The 19,333-nt window shown below is 35.9% G+C and overlaps 1 long non-coding RNA gene across 1 annotated transcript in view; it reads right to left on the reverse strand.

The window, feature by feature from the left end:
• Positions 1-17,132, reverse strand: part of LOC118761440 — a 17,559-nt gene extending 427 nt beyond the window's left edge. The window contains exons 1-2 of the long non-coding RNA XR_004997379.1: positions 17,048-17,132; positions 13,331-13,336 (exon numbers count right to left, since the gene is read on the reverse strand). This is a non-coding gene — a long non-coding RNA (uncharacterized LOC118761440). The remainder of the gene's footprint in view (positions 1-13,330; positions 13,337-17,047) is intronic.
• Positions 17,133-19,333: the final 2,201 nt, after the last annotated feature.

A 19,333-nucleotide genomic window follows, 5' to 3' on the forward strand; every position in this document is an offset into this window, starting at 1 on the left:
TTTTTTTCTTTTCTTTCTTTTTCTTCTCTGATAATATTTATATGCGATCAAATGTTTGGAGGTCTGGTGTTATGCATAAAGTCGTTGACTCAAATTTGATGTCTGTTCTCTGATCAATGTTTCTTATCTCTGTCTTAATTACATTTGAGAACTTCTTTTTGGCAGTCTTGTAAACCCTTTTGTTCCATAAAAAGAGGCAAAAATTATTTCTTACCGTATATATATATATATATATATATATATATATATAAAAGGGGGTAGAGACCCCCTTCGGTCATGAATGACCATGGATTGCACCTAGAAAGTTACCCTCCTAGACACAAGTCCGGGCAAGGTTGTTTATGGAAGACCAGCAGTCGCCCATGCATACCAGCCTATATATATATACACATATATATATATATATATGTATATGTATATATGTATATATCATCATCATCATCATCATCATCATTTAACGTCCGCTTTCCATGCTAGCATGGGTTGGACGGTTCAACTGGGGTCTGGGGAGCCCGAAAGCTGCACCAGTCCAGTCAGATCTGGCAGTGTTTCTACAGCTGGATGCCCTTCCTAACGCCAACCACTCCGAGAGTGTAGTGGGTGATTTTATGTGCCACCGACACAGGTGCCAGACGAGGCTGGCAAACGGCCACGCTCGGATGGTGTTTTTATGTGCCACCGACACAGGTGCCAGACGAGGCTGGCAGACGGCCACGCTCGATGGTGTTTTTTATGTGCCACCGACACAGGTGCCAGATGAGGCTGGCAAACGGCCACGATCGGATGGTGTTTCTTACGTGCCCACAGCATGGAGGCCAGTCGATGCGGTACTGGCTACGGCCACGTTCGGATGGTTTTCTTGTGTGCCACGTGCCACCGGCACTGGTACCACAAAGATATAAATTCCATTGATGTTCATCTATTTTGATTTGTTTTGATTTTCACTTGCCTCAACAGGTCTTCACAAGTGTCACAAGAAGGAAGGTATGCACAGGTGGACTGACTACGTCCCAGGTAGGGGCCACAGGTTATGGCCTGACTAGTCTTGCCGGGTCTTCGGATGGTGTTTTTATGTGCCACCGACACAGGTGCCAGATGAGATTGGCGAACGGCCACGATCGGATGGTGTTTGTTACGTGCCCACAGCACGGAGGCCAGTCGGTGCGGTACTGGCTACGGCCACGTTCGGATGGTTTTCTTGTGTGCCACCGGCACTGGTACCACAAGGATACAATTCCATTAATGTTCATCTATTTTGATTTGTTTTGATTTGATTTGATTTGATTTTTTTTGATTTCATTTGATTATATATATATATATATATATATTATATATATATATATGTATATATATTTATGTATATATATATGTATATATATATGAATATGTATATATATATATGTATATATATATGAATATGTATATATATATATGTATATATATATGAATATGTATATATATATATATGTATATATATATGAATATGTATATATATATATGTATATATATATGAATATGTATATATATATATGTATATATATGTGTATATGTATGTGTATATATATGTCCCGTCATATTCCCGTGTCAGGCCGAAGAACGAAATGTTCCCAAGATAAGAGTCTTTCTAATCTAATGTTGTTGAGCTGTTTATTATTTATTATTTTACTATTATTATTAGTATTAGTATTGTCCCTTTGATCCTCGGTCGAAAATTTGCTTACTATTATTATTATTACTATTATTATTATTACTATTATTATTAGTATTAGTATTATTACTATTTTCAGCTTCGCCTTGTATTGCATATTATTTCTCCATACAGGGTTTTTTCAATGGCGGCCCATTTTCGCGGGGTTCCACTATTTCCCTTCTCTCTCTCCCTCTTTTACGTTGTCTGCCATCCCCCCTCTTCCTTTGCTAAGAGCATTTTTAAGCCAGCCCGTCATATTCCCGGTGCACCCGCCCTGCCCACCCCCACCACCAATACCGGATATCTCTATATTTTTGCTCCATCTATACCGGATGTCGCTTCTCCCACCACCATTATAGGTGTCTACTCTTCGAACCCCCCTCTTCAATACGCTATTTCACCATGCATTAACCCTCTCTTGATATCCTACGTTCTACTTGCCTAGAACCTGTCATCATTTCTCTGAACCACCCCTCCCCACTGGTGCTCCCCTATATTTCTCCCCCCCACATAAAAAGCACCATCCGAACGTGGCCGATGCCAGACCCCTCTGGCACCTGTGCAGGTGGCACGTAAAAACACCCACTACACTCGCGGAGTGGTTGGCGTTAGGAAGGGCATCCAGCTGTAGAAACACTGCCAGACTAGACTGGAGCCTGGGGCAGTCCCTAGCTCCCCAGACCCCAGTCGAAACCGTCCAACCCGTGCTAGCGCGGAAAACGGACGTTAAACGATGATGATGATGATGATGATGATGATATATGTATATATATACACTTATATATACATACACATACATATATATACATATATATATACACACATATATATATACATATCATCATCATCATCATCATCGCTAAACGATGATGATGATGATATGTATATATATGTGTGTGTATATATATATATGTATATATATGTATGTGTATATATGTGTATGTGTATATATATATATAAGTGTATATATATATATGTGTACATATATATATATAATATGTATATATTTATGTATTTATATATATGTATATGTATATATATATGTATTTATATATATGTATATATATATATATATATATATAAAACTGGAGCCTGGTGCAGCCTTCTGGCTTCCCAGATCCCCGGTCGAACCGTCCAACCCATGCTAGCATGGAGAACAGACATTAAACGATGATGATGATATGTATATATATGTATATGTATATATATATATGTATATATATATATATATATGCACAGGAAAGAAATAAGATGAAAAAAACTTAGAAGGTTTGTTTTACAAGACTAAAGAATATATTAGAATCATCATAGCAATGCTATTATAAAATATTATACAAAATAAGGTATGTTTTCTTCCAACATAATAATAACCGGTTTTGCTAACACTTTACAAAGTTTGAGTGTTGGATGCAATTTGGGGTTAGAGATTTTGTTTGCTAGGGGGGATAATTGGTAACTAAGGTGTTTTTCAGTAAAGGGGAAGTAAATCTGTAGTTTTTAATATTGATTTGTATTTGGATCTGGCGTCTATCTTTCCATAAATAGAGTAAATCTCTACTTTTCAATATGGGTTTATATTTAATTCTGGCTTATATTTTTCGATAAATGAGGCCTCTTTATTCATTCACACTTATGTTGAGATCCAAACAGCAAACTGATATAATGGGAAGATTAGGAATTATGGTTGAAGTTGTTCTGTCAATATGTTCATTGAAATATATCTGGCGATATTGTGGAGAAGATATCTGTTGTCTGTGGACTGTACATCTCTGTCCGATAGACATTCCTGTTGACCCTATATAGTTTTTATGGCAGCCAGAACATTTAATTACATAAATGAGGTTTTCAGAAGCACAAGTGCAATTGAATTTAATTTTGAATTGTTGCCCTTGTCTAAAATGGAATTCAAAATCTTCCAAAAGATTGGGACATGTTCCACATTTAGGGCGACCAAATTTTTTTTTTACTCTTGCATCTGTTTTTCTTTTTGCTAGGATCTTCTTTAATAATTGCCTTTACTACTGTTTACTGCTTTTTAATGATTTTATGTGTACAAAGAATTTCCTTCAGTTTGGAATCCTTATGGAGTATTGGGAGATTTTTGACAATGATGTGAAATGCTTCTTTATGTCGGGGGTTGAATGTGGAGACATGAAATAGTGTTTTCAGAGTAGGTGTGTCCTTGTTTGCAAAGTTTCTTAATGTTTAACCCTTTCGTTACCAACCCGGCTGAAACTGGCTCTGGCTCTTTAGTATAAATGTCTTGTTTTCATAAGTTTTGAATTCAAATCTTCCACCAAACCTTAGTCACAATTTATGTTCCTAACACTAGCTTAATGATAACTAAGTTATTTTACTAAATTCTTTCTTATATTTAAAATAATTGGAAGAAACACAGAGCATCTAAAAAAAAAATACAGTAACGAAAGGGTTAATCCCTTTATTTACGAGTTGAATTGGGTAATGTCTGTCCTGGAGCACGTTTTTAAGCTCTTGCAATCTTAGATCTCTGGTATTTTTTTCAGACACTATGCTTCAAATCCTTCTTGCAAGGTTGAAGGGGATATTTGTTTTGATATGTCTCAGGTGTCATGACCGAAATAACAGGTATTGCTTAGTGTCTGTGGTTTTGTGAAAAATGTTCGTTTCTGTTTTTTCTTTTAACCAGTATGTCTACAAATGGGATTTCTTGGTTGTATTCCACTGGAAATTGTTTGTTCGTGTTAATGCTATTAAGGAGACATTTGAACTCCAGGAGTTTATCTATGTTTTCATTCCAGAGGATGAAGTCATCCAAAAATCTTTTCAACAAAGATTTCACAATTGAATGAATAAAATTCATCCTTCAAAACAACTATTTCATGTTTGACGCCATTGTTTATCGCCAAAAGTCTGGAACAGCCATGGGGACCAGGACAGCCCCGACAATTGCCAATCTAACAATGGGCTATTTAGAATTAACAATATATCAGGATTCATTTTCAAAATTTGTATATATATGTAAATTGGTAAAGATTCTATTTATATAAAGAGTATATGTATGTATGTATGTATGATGTAAGTATGTATGTATGTATGTATGTATGTAAGTATGCATGCATGCATGTATGTGTTTATGTATGTATTTGTGTATCTGTCTTTGTCCACCCACCATCGCTTGATGACCGATGTTGGTGTGTTTACGTTCCCGTAACTTTTGTGGTTTGGTAAAAGGGACCAATAGAATAACTACTAGGGTTACAAAAAATAAGCTCTGGAGTCAATTTGTTCCACTAAAAAGCAGTGCTCCAGCATGGCCACAGTCAAATGACTGAAACAAGTAAAAGAATTCCTTTTGTCTCACACTTTGAATTGCATTTGTAAGAGGCTGCCCTGAAGGCAAGCAGTAACAGCCAAGTGTCTCGAAATTTGCATTGTCCTTCATATAACATTGAAGGACAGTTTATGAAACACCTATAAAATATATTTTCCACAGGTGGTTCCACGTGATGCTAGAAATAACATCCTGGTACCATCAGTCTAGTAGGAATCAGTAAATGTATAATCCTACTGGTGGTTTTATATCATGCTAGAGACAACAGCCAGATTGAAGGACACGCCACGAAGCATTAATAAGAATGCTTGAAACAGAAACCAAATGACTTCATATTCACTTTCTTCTAATAAAAACTGAAGTATTTTAAATGGAAATTGACCTCTAGGGTTTGTCCCTACATGCTAGAAAGAGAAGCTAATGATCTTGAAATTTGTACTGCTTTTCATATAAACACTGAAGGATGCATTACGAAGCATCTCTCTCTCTCTTTTACTCTTTTACTTGTTTCAGTCATTTGACTGCGGCCATGCTGGAGCACCACCTTTAGTCGAGCAAATCGACCCCGGGACTTAATCTTTGTAAGCCCAGTACTTGTTCTATCGGTCTCTTTTTGCCGAACCGCTAAGTGACGGGGACGTAAACTCACCAGCATCGGTTGTCAAGCAATGCTAGGGGGACAAACACAGACACACACACACAGACACACATATATATATATATATATACGACAGGCTTCTTTCAGTTTCCGTCTACCAGATCCACTCACAAGGCATTGGTCGGTCTGGGGCTATAGCAGAAGACACTTGCCTAAGGTACCACGCAGTGGGACTGAACCCGGAACCGTGTGGTTGGTTAGCAAGCTACTTACCACACAGCCACTCCTAGAAGAATATTTTTGTAGGGGTGACCAGGAACCCTGCTGGTTTTCTTCAACGTTTCCTAACCCAGGATGGGTGATGGGTTCATCACTTTGAGCCAGGAACAAAGGGACAGTCCATGCATTGGAAACCCAGCCTCACCTGCTCCAAAGAAGGACAAGGTCGTTTCACCAACATGAAAGGCGATGGCCTCACTGTTTTGTGATATATATTGACCATCTCAAAAAGGGCCAAAACCACCAACGGAGAGTGCTTTGCCACCTCCCTAAAGCAGTTGTGGAATGCTCTCAAGACCAAATGCCAAGGAAAACTGAAGAATGGGGAATTGTTTCATCAAGACAATGCTCCAGCACACAAGTCCTTCGTTTCTATGGTTGCCGTGCGTGACTGTGGCTTTGAACAGGTTAATCGCCCTCCCTATTCTCCTGATTTGGCCCCATCTGATCCCCAACATGAAATAACATTTGGCTGGGAACCAGTATCGCAGTGATGATGATGTCATATCTTCTGTTGATGCCTTTTTTTTTTGTTGTTGCTCAACAGGATGAGCGCTTCTTCAGCAAACGGAGCCAAGCACTGCAACACCAAAGGGATGAGAGAAGGTAAGAGGGAGAAAGAAAAGAGAAGAAAAAAAGGGATAAAGAAAGGAAAAAGGGAGACAGAGAGAAAAATGATCTTTGTTCTTGTTTTGTTTAGAAAATTAATTAATTTTGTAGTTCATAATTCATATAATTAAATACTGTGGGTATTGAACAAGAATTTAAGAAAGATTTACGGAAAGAAATTTGCTACATGTGATTTTGCATCACGCTAGGAATAGCAGTCAACTACCCTGAAATTTGCGTTGATTTTTATACAAATTGGAAGGACACCTTAAGAATTTGTGCCATATATGGTCATTCTTCATGCTAGACTACATTAAGCAAGAGCCTTCAAATTGGTTTCGATTTCTCGTATGCAAATAGGACACTTAACCATTTCTAAAATATAATGAACAATATATGGTCCCACATATTGCGAGAAATAGCAACCACATGGCCTTAAATCTGTGATGTGATGTGTATAAAAATTGAAGGACACTTGAGGACGAAGCATCTGTAAGAATATTGTACTACAGGTGGGGTCTCACATAATGGTAGACATAACAAACAAGAACCTTTCAATTTCCGTGTAGTGTTTATGTGTATAAATATGAAGGACACTTTTAGAATTAATTATAAAATATTATCCTATAAGTAGACTCACATCATGCTAGAAACAACAACTAAATACCCACAGAATTGCATTGTTTCTCATATAAAACAAACTGCCTTTCCGTCTCTTAACAAACATGTTATTCCGGGGCTTCTTTTGTTTATTCCTATCCTAAATGTTGAGGGCCGGGAAACAAGGATGCGTGTACCCTCCATCGGTTCCTACCTACCTGTGCTAGAAACAGTAGCCAAGTGCCTTGAAGTCTAGTAAAAAGGCTGAGAAAAAAATAATCCTTAACTGGTCAGGCGGATTTGGCGAACACTTACATTAGCTCCATCATATATTACTGCCTGACCGTTGTGCCTCGCCTCATTTCAAGTCTAACCGGCCTGGAGCGCTTGCCATTCCGCTCTCTGTGCGACGGATGCATTCCACTGGCCAAGCGCTGCATTTGCTGTCAACACCTGCTCAACGAACAACTGGACATGCTGTAGCTGATTACAAGCAGGTATGCACTGAGGCTGCGACCTCTCTCTATCGATTCCTTGACGGTGAACATGTGTGGTCGCTGTTTCCCCCCAGTTTCTCTCAATCGGAGGCCGAAACAGCTGGAATATGGTCGAGCCCTGGCGATCCTCTACCAGTGGGATAATGTAGCTGTTGGAAGTTCCATATTGGATTTTGACAGAGGATTTGTGGCGAGCAAATGGGATTTGATTCTTTGGGAAAAGGAGGACATCGTCGGCGAGTTAGCAGAATCATTAGCACGCCATGTAAACTGCATAGCAACATGTAGTGAATCTCTACGTTCTGAGTTCAAATCCCGCCGAGGTCAACTTTGCCTTTTGCTCCTTTCTGGATCGACGAAATAGTAACCAGTCAAGTACTGGGGTCGGTGATACCAACTAGACCCCTAAACCAAAATTTCAGGCCTTGTACCTATGCTAGAAATCATTATTATTGTTCTGTTTTGCTCAATCGGATAACTGAGTAAATATATGAGGTAAAGGGGAGTCTGGATAGATTCCTTCAAAGAATACCAGATAAGCCACCCATAATTGGATACAACTCACCCAACAAAAACTCACTACTTGAATTGACCATAAGCAAAACTTGACTTAAACAGGATTCAAATAATCCTATCAGGTGGTGCTATTAAGTTAGACATGGTCTGGACCAATCATTGGTCGAAACACATCTAAGTTTATCTAAGTTTATATATATATGTATATATATATATATATGTATTATATATATATATATGTGTATATATATATATATATATACACATCATCATCATCATCATTTAACGTCCGCTACCCATGCTAGCATGGAAAGCGGACGTTAAATGATGATGATGATGATGATGTGTATATATATATATATGTGTATATATATATATATGTGTATATATATATATGTATATATATATATGTGTATATATATATGTGTGTATATATATATATATATATGTATATATATATATATATATATATATATGTATATATATATATATATATGTATATATATATGTATATATGTATATATATGTATATATATATCAGGAATTCCCAACCCATCCTTGCCGACCGCTGAGGGGTCGTCAAACCTTGGTAGCAGGGTCACATAGCCTTGCTGGAAGTGGATTAGGATAATATTAATTAATGAAAATGTAAATCAAGCTGTTGATAGTCGGGGGTCGCATGGGCTTCAAGCTTTTGGGTAAGGGGTCGCAAGTGCTGAAGCATTGGGAACTACTGATATACATACATGCATACATACACACATATATATATATATGTATATATATATATATATATATATATTATATATATACGAGCTGGCAGAAGCGTTTGTATGCCAGCCAAAATGTTTAATGGTGTTTTCATTTTATAGGCACTGGAGTGGCTGTGTGGTAAGTAGCTTGCTTACCAACCACATAGTTCTGTGTTCTGTCCCACTGCGTGGCACCTTGGGCAAGTGTCTTCTGCTATAGCCTCAGACCGACCAATGCCTTGTGAGTGGATTTGGTAGGCGGAAACTGAAAGAAACTCGTCATATATATGTATATATATATGTATATATATATATTATATATATATATACATAAATTATTAGAGAGTTAACCACTATGTGGATAACTTTAGTGCTAAAAATAGCTCCGAAGCAACCACATAGTGGTTAACTCTCTAATAATTTATGTATAAATTTGTATTTTCTCCGTAGTCTTTTGTGCTAAGCCACTCGGTGTTAAATTAATGGTATTATTAAATTAATATCGATTTTTCACCCTCATTTATAAATTTATATTATATATATATATATATATATATATATATATATGAGGGGTTTTCTTCATTTTTCTTCTAACAAAAGGATCACAATTTTCTGATCAGCCAAAGGCATAATATCAATGAATGTATGTGAGTGTGTGTGTGTGTGCATGTATGCATATGTTTATGTGTATATATGTATGCGTATGTGTGTGTAGAAAAATATATATATATACACACACTTCCTTACATATATACACCCATGTATGTCTATATATACACACACATATATATGTATTTATCCATATGCATGTTTATACATGGATACATACACACACACACACCTGTTTGTATATTCTTTACTCTTTTACTTGTTTCAATCATTTGACTGTGGCCACACTGGAGCACTGCCTATAGTCGAGCAAATCGACACCAGAACTTTTTCTTTGTAAGCCCAGTACTTATTCTATCGGTCTCTTTTGCCGAACCGCTAAGTTACGTAGACACACCAGCATCGGTTGTCAAGCGATGTTGGGGACACACACACACACACACAAATATATATACATATATACGACGGGCTTCTTTCAGTTTCCGTCTACCAAATCCACTCACAATGCTTTGGTCGGCCTGAGGCTATAGTAGAAGACACTTGCCCAAGGTGCCACGCAGTGGGACTGAACCCGGAACCATGTGGCTGGTAAACAAGTTACTTACCACACAGCCACTCCTACACCTATGTATAATTTTATTCTATTACTTGTTTCAATCTTCTGAATGTGGCCACGCTGGAGCACTGCCTTAAAGGTTCAGAGAAATGGACCCCAGGACATATTCTTCGTAAGCCAAGGACTTGTTCTATCGGTTTCTCTTGGTGAACTGCTAAGTGTGGGGATGTAAATACACCAACATCGGTTGTCAACCGTTTGTGGGGGCATGGGAGGGCAAACAGTGACACACACATACATGAATGTATATATATATGTATGTATATAAATGTATGTCGGTGGGTGTATATAAATGGGTGTATGAGTGTATATGTTGGGAAATCCCAAAACTCAAAATAGATACATAGATTGAATAGATTTTGTGTCTGAATGGGAAGTAAAAATTATTAATTGTTGTTATTTACACTTGGATAAGCATTCTCATAAAACACTTTCTTAGAAAGCTTTTGTTTGGCTTAAACTGAGTCAACAAGTGGCCTTGGAAAATTTTAATTTGAAAAGTATTACTGTGCATGTATATATATATCATCATCATCATCATCATCATCGTTTAACGTCCGTTTTCCGTGCTAGCATGGGTTGGACGGTCCGACCGGGGATCTGGGAAGCCAGAAGGCTGCACCAGGCTCCAGTCTTATCTGGCAATGTTTCTACAGCTGGATGCCCTTCATAACGCCAACCACTCCGTGAGTGTAGTGGGTGCTTTTTACGTGCCACCTGCACAGGTGCCAGACAGGGCTGGCAGACATCCACAATCGGATTGGTGTATTTTATGTGCCACCGGCACGGAAGCCAGTCGAGGCGGTGCTGGCATTGGCCACGAGTCGGATAGTGCTTTTTACGTACCACCAGACCAGGGATCCTGGCTGGTTCAATTCGATTTCGATTTCGCTTGCCCCAACATGTCTTCGCAAGCAAGGGGGTTGATATATATATATATGTGTGTGTGTGTCTGTGTATATATATATATATATATATATATATTTATATATATATATATATGGGTATATGCATCTATATATTTAATGTAACTGTGTGTGTGTATGTATTTATGTGTATATATATATGTTTAATTATATATGTATATATAAGGGTGTATACTTGTGTATATTTATACCCATGTACATGTGTGTTTGTGTATGTGTGTCTGTGCAAGTGTGTGGATGCACATTTTTAGTGTGTTGCACTCATGATACTAAGATTAAGGTTTCAGTTCCTGGATTGGGTGATAGATTGTTTTCTTGAGCAACACTCTTCATTCCACTTCCCCCAATTTATTCCGCTAGTAAAAACAAGGAATCCAACGATGGCCCACCTTCCTCTTCATTGGGGGAAATATATATATGACAGAATAAGGGAAACCGGCCTTATTAGTCGATAATTTGTGCTGTGTGAGTCAATGACTCAGGAAAGTTTTGATACGGTTTCATAATACACACACGCACAGATATATTATTTTTTTACACGTTTCTTTACACATGTGGCTGTGGTCATGCTGGAGCACCACCATGGTCTTGCAGCTTTTCTCAGTCGTTTGCCCCAGCTGTAATCTTGAGATGTCATCTTTGATTTTTTTATTGCCTCTGATAATTTTGTATCGTCAGCATAGCTGGTAACTATGGCTGTCTGAGGGGCCTCTGGCATGTCTAAGAGGGCTACAAACACATACATACATAGAGACATATATGTATCATCATCATCGTCATCGTCTTTAACGTCTGCTTCCATGCTGGCATGAATTGGACGGTTTGACTGAGGGCTGGCAAACCAGAAGGCTGCACCAGGCCCCAATCTCATCTGGCAAAGTTTCTGCAGTTGGATACCATTCCTAATGCCAACCACTCCGAGAGTGAAGTCAGTGCTTTTTATGTGCCACAGGCATCAAGGCCACTGAGGCAGTGCTGGCATCAAGCATGCTTGAATGATGCATTTTACGTGCCACCGTCACATACGTATGTAGTATACATTTATGTATGTTTTTGTGCCTGTGGCACATAAAAAGCACCCACTACACTCTCGGAGTGGTTGGCGTTAGGAAGGGCATCCAGCTGTAGAAACATTGCCAGATCAGACTGGAGCCTGGTGAAGCCTGCTCGAGTTCCCTTTGAAATTATTCTTGTGGTTTGGGCTTTAACTGCCCTCTCTAGCACGTAAGGTGTCCTGTTAAAGGTCACCTCTTTTGTGTATAAATATGTGCACAATTATATATATATATATATATATATTGGCTTCAAATTTTGGCACAAGGCCAGCAGATTTGTGGAATGTTACAGTTTTGATTGCATCAGTCCCAGTGGCCATCGTCCCTGAATGTGAATCTCCATGGGATTAGAACTCAGAACATAAAGTCAGATGAAAACACTGCTAAGCATTTTGCCTGGTGTACAACATTCTGCCAGCTCACCCAATATACATACATACATATATATATATATATATATATATATATATATATATATATATATATGTGTGTGTATATATATATATATATATATATATATGTTATATTATATATATATATGTGGTGTGTATATATATATATATATATATATATATGTGTATATATATATATATATATATATATGTGTATATATATATATATATGTGTGTATATATATATGTATATATATGTATATATATGTATATATATATTACACACACATGTATATACGTTTATATATACACGTATATATATATACACACACACATATATATACATACATGTTTATATACACATAGTTGTATATATATACACACACACACACATATATATATATATACATGTATATATATACATATATACATATATATATTTACCTTTGTATATATACTTATTACAATATGTGTGTGTGTGTGTGTGTGTGTGTGTGTAGCTATATATGTATGTATACAAATTTAAATGTTGAGGATGGGATTTTTCCATATAAAGAAAGAAGGCAAAATAAGTGAATATGATTGGTTCAGAAACATGAAACACTTGAATGGAAATGCATGGGAGGTGGTGGTGGTGGCCATGTTGGAGAGGATGTAAAGAGAGAAAGAAAGAATATAGAATTGGACGGGAGGTGGGGAGAGAGTGTCATTCATATAGTCTGTGGCAATCTGAGATAGGCGTGTCGATGTAATCTGGCTAACATATACTACAACACACCAACATATACACACACATACCTATACACTACAACAGACACATACTTTTAAACCAAGATACATACCCATGACAAGGTAACACCCACCAGGTGTCTAGAAACTTCTTCCTGGTAGATTATAAATATAGCTGTAAGTGCAGCACACTAGCCAAACCATTGCCACTTTTGCATGATATTTCTGAGAGAGACAAAGTCTTCAGGCTAGAATAAACACCTCAACACAAATAATCCAGGTAATTATTTTATTTAATACGCAATTTACCAATACACTTCGTTAAAGCTTCATTAGAACTATTTCAAACATAAACTTTTATATTGGAATTTGTTTTATTTTCAGGCAGTATTTTTTTAGACCAGAAACTTTTCAAAGATTTTACACTGTTACATTACAAGTAAAAATTTTCATTTCTAGAATATAAAATAAAGTATAGTTTGGTTATGACTATGTCAAAACTATTTAATGGAAATTAGAGGAATGGATATGTTCATCTAAGGATACACAATTTTAGGTAGTTTACAGTGGATTTCTAATTCTCAAGTGAAATTTAAAATTTGTAAATTAATTTTATGGCTGTTAAATTATTAGTTTTTTGTAAACTTAATCTTTTAAAAGCTTAGCAAGGGAGAAGGGCCCTGCCGATGGTCCTTTATATTTCCAGAGACATTCTCAAAACAAGAGACCTAACATGAATGCATACAACAGAGAAATCCTCTCCTAAAAAGCATCTCAAGGGCCAGGTGATGGTGTTGAAAAAGGTGAAAGATTAAGTCTGCAACCCAGGGAGGCAACAAAAGGATTTGAACTCAGATCATAAAGAACCACATTAAATACTACAAGGCATCTTGTCAAATATATAAATCCATCAGACCACCACCTCAGACTGGCATTTTAATTATCGACCCTTGCATAATAAAAAATCAAAATTAATCTCGGCAGGATTTGAACTCAGCAGACAAAGAGTTCGTATAAATACCACAAGGTAGTGTGTGTGTGTAGCTATATACGTATACAAATTTCAATATTGAGGATCGGATTTTTCCATAAAAAGAAAGAAAGCAAAATAAGTAAAAAACAAATTTATAGCCTGATTAAGTTTGTGTCTAAGTCCAACGTTCTAACGACTCTACTAACACAATGTAACACATGTTTTGTTTATTTGTATTTTTTAATGTTCATATAAGCATTTTTTGCCACTAAATTCAAAAATCACATTCATTTTTACCTAACATCGATAGTTATTTATTTATTCCTAATTTCATATTTGCTCGTTATATTTGTAACTTTTCTCTACAGCACTTTGTTAGTTCAATCTATTCTAGTATTGTAAGGATAATTACACAACATTTAGTAATTTTTCATTTATTGAAAAGTATTTAGGAAGTATAATATTAATTACAACAAAAAGAAACAATAAAACTCTGCACTGTAAATGCCTTGATAACTCTTTTCTTAAGATGAGAAGTGCTTTGACGATAGAGATTTTCTAGAGTGTATACCTTCATCTCTTCTGACTAGAGACCATATATAATCTCCCATCATAGCAGTATCCCATCGTCCTTGGTATCTTCGTTCCATAGTTGCGACGTCCTGATTAAATCTCTCACCATGATCCTCACTTCATGGCATTTCCAGTTCACAGATGTCTTGCAGTCTTCCCCCAGTAGATCCATCCATTCCTTCAACCTTGATGAAACAAGTTCAACTCCTGACTTAGTAAGACCCAGATCCCTGATTAAATCATCTAGCTCACTCTGATTTGGAAGGTGAGGCTCTGAAGTCGTTCATGGTACGAAAGCTTCCGCCATTTCTTGGCTTCTACTACTTGTTGACTCTTCAGATGAAATATTTTCTGGTGGTAGTGGTACTCGTAAACTGTCAGGTGCTCTAGATGATGGTATGTCTGGACACTGAAGAGATTGTCTTCTTTTCACTTTTCTGTACTTTGTCACATAGATCATACAAAAGTAACAGTAATCGTGATGGTTCTTTGGCTCTCTCCATACCCTTGGAATGGCAAAAGGCATTGACCTTCCTGGACCTCTTAACCATCATTCTAGAGTAGACTGACAGCTTCCACATATCACATGTGGGGGCCCGTGGTTTGTCCTAGTTACCCATGGGCATTCCGAAATCGTCTGTACGCTATCCACAATTTGGCACCTTTCACAATCTTATGTAATACCTGCTTTTTTCCAATATAATAACCACACACATAGCAAAATGTATCTGGAGAATTTTTACATATTCTAGAAGCCATCCTGAAAGTAGCACAACTTAGTAATTGGTCTGAAAGGGAAAATTAGACATACATTAGTTAGCGGAACATTATAACAATACCGAATATATAATAACATTGAAAGTCGACATATTTTTTTAACTGTTGATGAGACACAAAAAATAATTTCATTTTTGGAATCAGCAGAAAAAATAGATTGATAAACAATAAAAAAAATACAATTAACAAATTTTTTTGAAAATTGTTACGTTGTGTAATTGATCTTTTTCTTCTTTCAATCAATGAAATATTTTTTTTTACTGATTTTGATTTTAATATTAAACTTTGTATATAAATGGAATTGTTCTGGTGATTTCATTTCTATTTTATATCTTGAAGCAAACAAGAAGAATTGTTTAAATATTAAACAATTTGGTGACAACATATATTTTCTCTCTCAGCACATCTTTATCCTACATCAACATTTTAATGTGCAATGCATTAAATATGTTTTCTCACCATCTTCGATATTATTTATCAGATGGATGGCTTCTGGGAAATATTTCACATTGTCTGCATTTAATATAAACTCTATTACAAACCAACAACAAGGTCCCCCCCAAAAATGCCCTTAAAAACATATTAGATAATAACACATTGGTGAGGTCATGGCTAGAATGTCTGACTATAGGGTGACTAGATAAGAATTAACTTTCATCAACAGAAGCCATAATTTTAATTGATTTTAAACAAATATATTTGTTACATTTCAAATATAATTTTTATAAAAATAATTTTAATATTTCAACTTTATAAATTGTATTCTGACATTATAAAAGTTAAACATCCTATTAAATTTAAAAAGATTATAGTTTTGATATATTTTTATAAATTACATTTAAATATTGTATTTGAAGGAATAATCTATGTTATAATTTGGTAAATTCAGAAATATTCTTGGAGATTTGTGTGGAATTATCAGCTTGGTTGAGAAATAGAATAGTGATGGTTTTTTTATAGAAACCAGAAAATGTAACTTCAGGCAAGATATTCTCTGGAAAGTGGGGGTAAAATGATGATGATCATACATACATACAGACGTATGGATGTATAAATATACATATGTGCATCTTCTTTCTTTGTCTATATATTATACACATTCATTCATATATATGTATGCATGTGTATATAAATACAAACACAATTAGATTAAAGTCTATATAATTATATGAGGGTTTTGTAGGTTTTTCTTCCCCAAAATAAACCAAGTAGAATGGCACAAATGAAACATAAACATTCATTCCAATTTAATTTTACAATGGAAATATTTTCAATTATCTGCCTTTCTCTTTATAAACTTTGTTGCCTACAACAACAGCAATAACAACAACATATCCTTATCCAGCTTTTCCCCAAAAATATGTTGTTGTTTAGTCCATGTATATTCAAAGAGCTGACATCCTGAAGAAGGTCTCTTTTACTTTTCATTCCTCCTGGGGTCAATAGAGTAACAGTCATTATTTCATAGACCAAGGAGGGGTGGAGGATCATTCTGATAATGATGGGTCACCACAATGTCATTAAACACCCCCACCAATATTACCTAATCCACCTCATTAAACCCCCAATACTTCATAATAAACTACACCAAGTTATAACTCCTCACCTGACACAAAACAAAACACACTTCACCTGCCAAACCCCTTTTCATACAACACATCTTTCTCATTGCTACCCAAACATTGTCCTTATATTAAGATAATTAAGATGAACCTACCTTCATTAATTGGGCTTATTCATTAACCAATCTTTATTAATCTCAATTAGCAACAAATAATAACGATCCTCTCAACATGCTGTCTATCAGTGTGATTATATGAAAGCCCATCTTTGGATAAGCTTTCCGAGTTAATCATGTTGTGTATGATATTGTGTGGATTATATTGAAATGTCCAGAGATTTACACATCATTGTCAGGTTAAGAACAGTTTCATCTCCAGCTTTATTCGTATCTGTGAATCCAGGTAAATATGATGGAAACCAAGCCAACCATGACTGTCCCATCATTAGTAATACTTGTATCTGACAAATGTCTATGAAACCTAATAAAGTCTATGTTTTGCTAATTGTTCCATGTTAACGAAGTTTGAACATGATTGCTGTGTGTTGGGACATAATATAGCATGTACACCAATTAAAGTTAATTTTCTCTACAGCTTAGAGTGTCTCGTTATTGAGTGCTTTTGGAGCAGGGGAATCTCTTTGACTAATTATCGTTAAATAAATCTAAGCCACACATGACTATTTCTTTGTGATGTTGAGAGCAAATATCATTTCCAGTGAAAATAATTATTTCTAATATTTAGACTCCATGTAATTAATGACACTATTAATACATCTTAGAATAGATTGTAATAAGTTGTTTAAATATTAATTAGACAAGATTAATTAACTGACAGAAATACATAAATGTTTTGTTTGTGTTTTTCAAATGATGAAGCAAACATCATCTCCCTGAAACTTTAATATTTTCACAAGCTAAATGTTTTCCTTATATTTCTTTACAGATTCACTATGGAAGTCCAAAATACTTTAAGAAAACTTACCCCTCAGAAAAGAGCTTTAAGGAACTCGACACCAAAGGGGATAAAGAAGAGTTGAGAAGAAAAGGTGTAATATGAGAAGAGATGACGGTTCAAGGAGAGAAATATCCGAGAAACGATCTTCATCTCAGCCAACAACAAAACAAAAAAGACATAAAGGAGACCCTAAAACTGGAAATAATGGGAAGACGAAATATTTTGGACAAACACATATTTTATACAAGATTCAATGCCTATGAGGACAAAATTGATTTGTTGATAATTCTCGGAAAGAAATATGTACTTTTAAAAAGAATAGGAATGGATGAAAATACTTTTCTAAACATTTTACACAGAGAATAGAAATTTTTCAGAAAAACATTAAGGAATACATTTACAGCCAAGACTTTACTATGTTTGGAAAACTGGAATTATTTTTGGAAAACTATTTAAAGACAAATGTTTTACAAGACAAACACAAAACCATTGGACCACCAAAAGTAACCACAAAATTTCGGCCTCTTCGACCAGTTGTGACCAGAGAAGCAAAGGTAGAAGTATCTGGTGAAGACTTAAGCAACCCAGTATCCAATATTGTTGTCATACAAGGGGGTATTGTAACATATTCCCGCCATTGTATGACAATATGTTGCATAACAAGAGATGGCAACAGAAATGAAGTTCATTGCTCATCTTCCGTCACTGATTTTACCAGAATCAGTGAAGACACAGTCCTCGCCACCCTCCCATTTCGAAAGATGATTCTTATTATCAACCCTTTAAGTTTGGAAATCAAAAGATTCAGCTAGGATTAATCTTGGTTTCTTATTTGGAACATTCTACGCTTATAGTGTAGAACTGTTTGGTCGGACCATATACGTCATTGACTGGGAAGAGAATAGAATAAAATACGAATTCATAACCAAGAAACCCCTTCAGATATTGCTGTAGGAGCACAAAACAAACTCTTAGTATCCTTTTCCAATATAACAGGGTTACCTGTTACAATGTGGATGGCCAGCAGTTATTTGAGGTGGATACCAATTCCCTGGACATTCCAAGCCACATCTCTGTGTACCAAAACCATTTTTATGTCCTCCAGGGACATATTATTTATCGGATTTCAGGTACAGGTGCTGTGACAACAAGAGAAATTGGCATGAAATCCGCCATATTTCTGTTGGCAAAGAAAACATTTTTGTAACCGATTATTTTGATGTCCTTCATATCATTGGAACAAATGAAGACTTTTGGCTCAGGCAGTCATATAACCACCAGCTATGGACCCCAACATTGTACACTATATT

The sequence above is a fragment of the Octopus sinensis genome, unplaced genomic scaffold (genome assembly GCF_006345805.1).
Source record: "Octopus sinensis unplaced genomic scaffold, ASM634580v1 Contig13580, whole genome shotgun sequence".
Classification (NCBI taxonomy): domain Eukaryota; kingdom Metazoa; phylum Mollusca; class Cephalopoda; order Octopoda; family Octopodidae; genus Octopus; species Octopus sinensis.